We start from the raw sequence: 7,076 nt of genomic DNA on the forward strand, positions 1-7,076 counted from the left end.
GAATTACATTGTAAAACCTCTATAAAATACAATATACATACAATGTAATTACACAGCAAGTACCCATGGCTTACACTGTAATACCCAAGCTTTACGGTGAAAGTGCTTACAGTGCAATACCCTCAAAGAATACAGAAAAAATACACAGGGAATTAGAATGAAATTATGCAGGGATTTGCAGTGATGAAGCTATGCGGTAAAAACCCAATGAATTACAATAAAACTTCAGAGCTACTTCACTATAATTTACAGTGCATGTTCCGAGGATACACTTGGAATACCCCAACTATTGGAAGCAAAAATACATAAAGTACACTGTTTAAGTACCCAGCAAAATTCATCAATATCTAAACGGTTTGTTGCTCAATATTATGTTGATACTGGCATTTTTTGTTCAAATATGCCAGATGAGGAGCATGATAAAGAGTTAAAGACAACAACTGAAGATGATCTATTGAGATTGTCACAGGAAGAACTCATTCTAAATGTGAGTTACACATTTGTTTCAGAATATGTTGAAAGACACTATAGGAACATTCTAAATACATAAATAATAATAAAAGCTCACAACAAATATGCCGCAGGACACATTTTCTATCACCGCGCTTCTACATTCCGATATTATATTCATGGTAAAAGCAAAATTCAAATACCACAGAGCTATCTGAGAAAAGCACAACTATAGAAAACAAATTGCCCTTTTGCTTGCAGGTACACTCAGGAGATGGGCCTATGAACATGGACGCAGATGATAATTTCCTTTCAAGCATTTTACTTTCTGAAATGACAAAAACACATGGGCCACCCAAAGAAAATACCCAAAACAAAATCAAAATAGTACAAGAAAAGGAAAACACACTTGATTCAAATAGAACTTCAAAAGAGATTTGTCAAACCCTCCTTCATCACCAGATAGTTCCTGCAAAAATATATTAAAAAGTCGACAGACTAAAATTAAATAAAACAACCTCAATAACTAAGAACAATAAAATAAAGATAGATAAGAAGAAAGAAATAACTGCCGTAGACATAGGATAAGAACCATCTTCCGCACAGTCGTTAGGTACAATAGGTTCACCCACAGAATCTGCATTGTCAAGAGATGATACTAACCAAACGTCCAGATGAGAGACTTTCCGTAGCCTACTCATTAAACTAAAACATATAAACAGAATACATGAAGGAGGAAAAGAAAATAAGTAAAATAGTAGAACAAATCTCCATACACTTCATTAAAGAATACACATGAACAGCTAATGCAACGCTATTTACTAGACAAATCTAGAAAGAACACAAAAACAATCATCAACCTAAAACAGGACCTCTGCTCAATACTACTGCAACGGAGACACACTAGCACAATAAAAGAAGAAAATAAAAAAGCAAGAAAATACATGAATTGTAGTCCTAAAAGCATGCTAATTACACTGCAAAATCAGAGGTAAATCAACTGTGATCTATCTGACAAATACGTTGTAAGCCCTACAACAATTACAGTGTTGAAGCATTCAAATTACAGTGTAAATCTGCAGTAAATTACAGTGTAAGCCCTCCAATTCAAAGGTAAAATCCATTGTAATCTACCTCGCAAATACCTACAACAAATACAACGTCGAACCATATAAATTATAGTGTAAAACTATGGTATACTACAGTGTAAGCCATCTACAACTACATCTACCAATAAAAATGCAGGCGGAATAGACACCCAGGCCAGCAGAAATAAAATCGACAGGGGAATCCACCACTAGAACTACAACTTCGCCTACCTCTACATCTACAGCAGAGGAAACAAATCAGCAGGGGTGAAAACGACCACAACGACCAGATGACCTAGAACACCCGATGACTAACAGAACAAATCACCCATCTCAGGCAAGTAGAAGGGAAGCAAAATGACGGACTACAACATGGCCGCAACATGCACCTGCCACGGATCCAAACAAGAAACTCAACCTAGATTTTCATGACACAACCACAACACAAGCAAAATAATACCGGGGAGGGCGAGAGACAAGAACAACCGGGCGGCAGCCAGGGATCGAAGAGAAAGGGAAGAGAAATCAAGATCGAGCGGTAGAATATCTCGGAATCGACATGAACAGAAGGAATTGCCTCCTCTGCTCCGCCTCTCAAACTCTCTCTCTCTCTCTCCCCTCGGCATTATCTAAACAGAGCCACCAAATGAAAGAGGAAACGACACCCACTCCCAAATACAAAAAGGAAAAAAAATCAATAGTGCCGGGCCGGGGCGACGGTAACGGGCTGAGACACAAAACCGCGCCCGACAAAAACACCAACCCGAACTGAACAGAACCTAGCGCGAATCTCCGCACGAAAACGGACGAACATAGATTTGAATGACGACGAATTGGAAAACACTCGACTGTAAAATAGCAAATCCGTTAATAAATAGTTATGAATTATTAGGGTTATACTGGGTTTTGTTTAAAGAAGTTTAGTTATATTGCTATTTTTATTTGTCTTCGATCGTAGCGGCTAGTGCGACCGTCAAGACATCCTATCGGAACCCTATCTTGTGAGATTAATCTCATCTAGTATATTCGCAATTTTGAGATTGCTTGGCTGTTATTTTCTTGCATGTTCTTCGATTTGCTTGTAGGAAAAATCCTTCTGTATAAGTCTATCGCGCCGTTGGCTCGGCCGATAACGCCGTGGAGTTGGTTCAACGACTGTCGTGCATATGAGTCGTGTAAGGTTCTTCCTGTACGGTTGGTAGCCAGATCGTGAGGGTCAAATCCCACCAAAAATCATAGTTATCCTTCTCTCATCGAAAGATTGGGTCCCAGTTCACATCAAGTGGTATCAGTTTTTAATTTCATCGGTGAGAGTATTAGATTAGATTTTTTTTCTGTCCTACAATCTAAAAAAAGCCAAAAAAAATAGATTAGCTCATCCACTGCACGCATCTTTTTAGCCTTTAGCAATTTTTGCATCATGTAATTGCTTTGTTGAATTTTTGGTTGCATTCATCCTAGTATTAGTGCTGGTTTAGATTTGTTTGGGAGAAAATAATTTACTAGATCGATCTTGTTTTGACCTTCTCTTAATCTTTGCCGCTGCCATAGCTCACAATCTGGAAGATATCCCACAAAAATAGGAGAAGCAGCATTGCGATCGGTCTCTTTCTAAATCCCGGTCCAGCAACATCCCAGTATTTATTGCATGCAATCCGACGCCGCCAACAATTACCGTCCTTGCTGTCCGCCGTTTTTCATATTAACGTACACGTCCACATCTAAGGTAGCTCCACGTTTTTTCCTCTGTACGCATGTACGCAGTACCTAGCACATGCTAAACCTGCTCTCCTACTCCGCTTCCGCGTACACCCAGCTTAACCACGCGTTGCCATCCACCGCCGCTATCCACCGCCGCTGTTTTGTTTTGCTTCTTGCTAGTACTATTTGCACTGTGGGAATTGCCTAACCATACGTTTTTCCTTACTCCCTATTATCCACAGGCAGTGGTGGCCCTAAAAATAAAATGGAGGGCGTGCACATTTTTAAAAAGTTGAAGTCTATTTAAATTAGCTTGCATGATTCTTAAAAATAAGCTAATTTTTACATGGTGAAAAACTATTTTTCAAAAACCTGGGTGTGCCATGGCACACCTGGCACACCCCCTGGTTACGCCACTGTCCACAGGTACAACAGTTGTTTCTAGTAGCACTCTGATTCGGTCATGTTATCCTCTCCGTCCGTGCGTATACTTGTTGGTAACAGCCTGGTAAAAGAAACAAAAAAAGAAAAAAAAGAAAAAGAAGAAAAAAAGGAAAAAAAAGAGAGAAATAAAAACAGAGAAAAAATAAAAAGAAAAAAAAAATCAGGTCGGCTAGCATCTCTTTTGGACCGCTTTAATCTACTAGTTAGCATACACGTGCAACGCACGTCTCAACCAAAGCAACACATTATTCATGTGTATTGAATTTTGTAGTGTTGATAATCCCTGCCTCTCTAAAGGTGAAGTTCAATACAAACCCCACATTTATCTTTTAAGGATGTATGCGATGTTGGAGCAGACAAAAAAGAAATCATAATCCAAGATGAAATTGCAATCGTATAATAAAGATTTCAGAAGTATCTGGTTTATTCTATGAACTTGGAAGGACTTATAATACATATATGCATTGTCCAAGTGAACATGGCAGAGAAGCAAACTGTCAACAAGATATACAAAAAAGAACGCGTCTTGGAACAACTGGATTTGTTCCCTCTTGGATTCAGGCTACATGTTATCTTCAGAATTTGAATTGATGGGCTCGACTACAGCGCCACAGTGGGAGTTACAACACGCACCACTTGCGAGCTTGAAGAGTTCTCCGGTAGCCAGGACCATTATGCACCCATTCCGAGTCTCATCTCTAGGAGTGCAACATTCACGAACAAAAAATGAAGGAAATTTAATAATTTATGTACGACATAGATGGCATGCAAGCCACACTTTCTCCAGCCTAATCTTAGTCCTGGTAAGATAAGCAATGAAAACTTGTCCTATCAACATCTCAACAATGAAGAATGGTCTAATATTTAAAAATGGAAAACTGTACAATAAGGAAATTCCCATGATTAGATCTTGTGCTAGGATAGTCATTGTTTCACAAAGCTAAAAAGAAAAGAAAAAAATCCACAGAAAATTTTAGGAAGACCAAAGCCACACAACAATGCCTTCCTAATGAGATGAATATATATACCATCAGGAAAATAAATCATATCAACAAGGCCTCCTATACAAATCACAAACTTCTATATGCTCCTCTTATCTTCCTCTCGCCTTTTCCAATGATTGTTTACACAGTGTACATGCCGAAGACTTCATTCTCCAATATAGAAGACATCAAGCTCAAAAAGGCCATAAACTGATGGTCATATCATCTCTTTGGTCAACAACCAGTCCTAGTACTGCATCTAGATAACACAAAAGTTGAGCTTGAAACCACAATAAACCATGCAGCTAACTGCTATATACTCACATATCACATAAAAGAAAAATAAGGTAACTGCATATTCATATTCAGTTATAAAGTAACAGAAAGCAAACTAAAAAAATACTGAAGAAACTATCAGTTCTAGAAAACAATTTTGCTGCCCTCAAAAAATAGAGATTGTGCTTTCAGCTTTGTTATTAACTGGAAACCGCTGTAATATGACTTCCTATTGTGTCCTAAACTTTCAAAGAGCTTAGAAGCCATGTAAAAAGGATAGTTAAAAAAATTACTAACCATTAATACATTCATTTGTCTCAAGTATAAACATGTGATTCATTAAGCACATTAATCTGATGCATCCAATAATTAGATAATTGCATGTGGACCCCTTTGTGTGTACATTGTATATACCTTGAGCGTCTCTGAGGATTGGATGGCACTGCCGGTAGTGTAGTTCCAGCGATTAGCACTGCCGAGCCTTCCGGTGGCGGCACCGATTACCCTTCCGGTTCATGCCATATTCTGCAAATCGATTGGTTCTACCAGATGCACTGCATGCACATATAGTATACACAACAATTTCAGATTTAAGCCTGGAAACAGACTCTCATACAATTCAATCCCCTATACAGAACAACTTCAGATTTAAGCTTGGGAGGCTGGGACCAAGTACAAACCACAAGATAATGAATGTTCAACTATACTATTGAGAATAATAATGTAAAAAATATATTTTTTATTTTTTTAGGCGTATGTCAGTGAGCTCTACATCCAGAGAAGTATCTCCCTTATTGTTTTCACCCTTTTATAGGTCACTGTACATCAAAGCAATAATCATAAAATGGAGATATTCCTGAGCAATTTTCCATATGCTCCAATTTACTTTGTACTCTTTCTCAGATTGTTTTGAAGAAAAGAGCTGGGAAGCAACCACAGGTCCATCCTCTATTGTAGTCGCTCATCCATTATTTGTGCTGTAGATTCCTGTGTGGATCCTAACCAGATACGATTGTTCTCGACAAAATTGTTTTGTCTGGGTAAAAGAAGAAGAAAAAGAATGGAGAAGTGCTTTGCTCAGCGGTGGGTCTCTGGCTGGGGAGGACCTCCATGCTGTCGAGCTCTTCCTGGGCTGGTGCTTCCGGTTCGCCACGATCGGAGAGACGGAGACCCTATATGAAAACCTGCAAAGCGCGAAGTGCGGCAAGTGGAGGCGTACCTAGGTCGTTGCCGTGGCGGGCGGAGGAGCAGCTGGAGTGCTGTGCGGCGAGGTCGGCGAAGGAGGTGCAACCGACGAGGATCTGGTCGCGGAGGTCGCCAAGGCGCGTGGCGACATCGGTGCGCGTGGTGGCGGAGAAGACCCGGCCCTCGGGCTCCTTCCAGGACGCCTCGCGCCGCTCCTCCCCCGTGCTTGATCCGGATGTAGGACGCCCGCCCCTTCTCCTTCCCCGCCGCCGCAAACGCCATCTCTCAATTCCTCTGCCGCTTTGCCGCTCTGGTTGCTTCGGGAGGTTGGTTCCTCGCGCCTGGGGTAGCAGAGGAGAGGAGGAGCGGTGGGCGGCGGCGGCGGCGATGGGAACAGGGAGGAGTTCTCTGGCGGCTGGTGGAGAGGGGGCGCTATGGTTGGAGTTGGAGACGTGATGTTTTTTTGGCAACTGAGACGTGGTGGTGAGCGGATTAGTGGGCATGCGTGAAGACGGTATGTTGATGGCAGACCGGCAGAACATTTAATCTCGTCGATTCGTTTCGATGGCAGACCATCGAAGTAATACAGACTGTTAGATACAATTAAGCAGGTTAGATCCAAGGGTGCTGGTTAATTTGTGTACACTAAGTTTGGTGGTTTTAGGATAATTGATGTTTGCTCTTTTAGTAGCATATATATAGATTTGCTACTCAGGACATTATTGTTGCTGCTACTTGATCGTCACTTCATCTATCATCTATTTTCGAGCGTTGCCATACATTGCGTTTATACCTCACTTATATATAGCTATTTAGAGCTATCGTATTTGCATCGCTTTTCACATTCATTTGATTCAGTATCTGGGGTTAGATTGTTTTCTCTCTTGCTAGTCGACTGCTATCACTAGTTAGGAGTTTGAGCAATTATTCAACTTGCATTGCTTTTTGC

At 40.6% G+C, this 7,076-nt stretch overlaps 1 pseudogene; it reads right to left on the reverse strand.

Annotated features, from left to right (window-relative positions):
- Window positions 1-4,520: 4,520 nt before the first annotated feature.
- Window positions 4,521-6,627, reverse strand: LOC119324535 (annotated as a pseudogene).
- Window positions 6,628-7,076: the final 449 nt, after the last annotated feature.

The sequence above is a fragment of the Triticum dicoccoides genome, chromosome 6B, assembly GCF_002162155.2.
Source record: "Triticum dicoccoides isolate Atlit2015 ecotype Zavitan chromosome 6B, WEW_v2.0, whole genome shotgun sequence".
NCBI lineage: Eukaryota > Viridiplantae > Streptophyta > Magnoliopsida > Poales > Poaceae > Triticum > Triticum dicoccoides.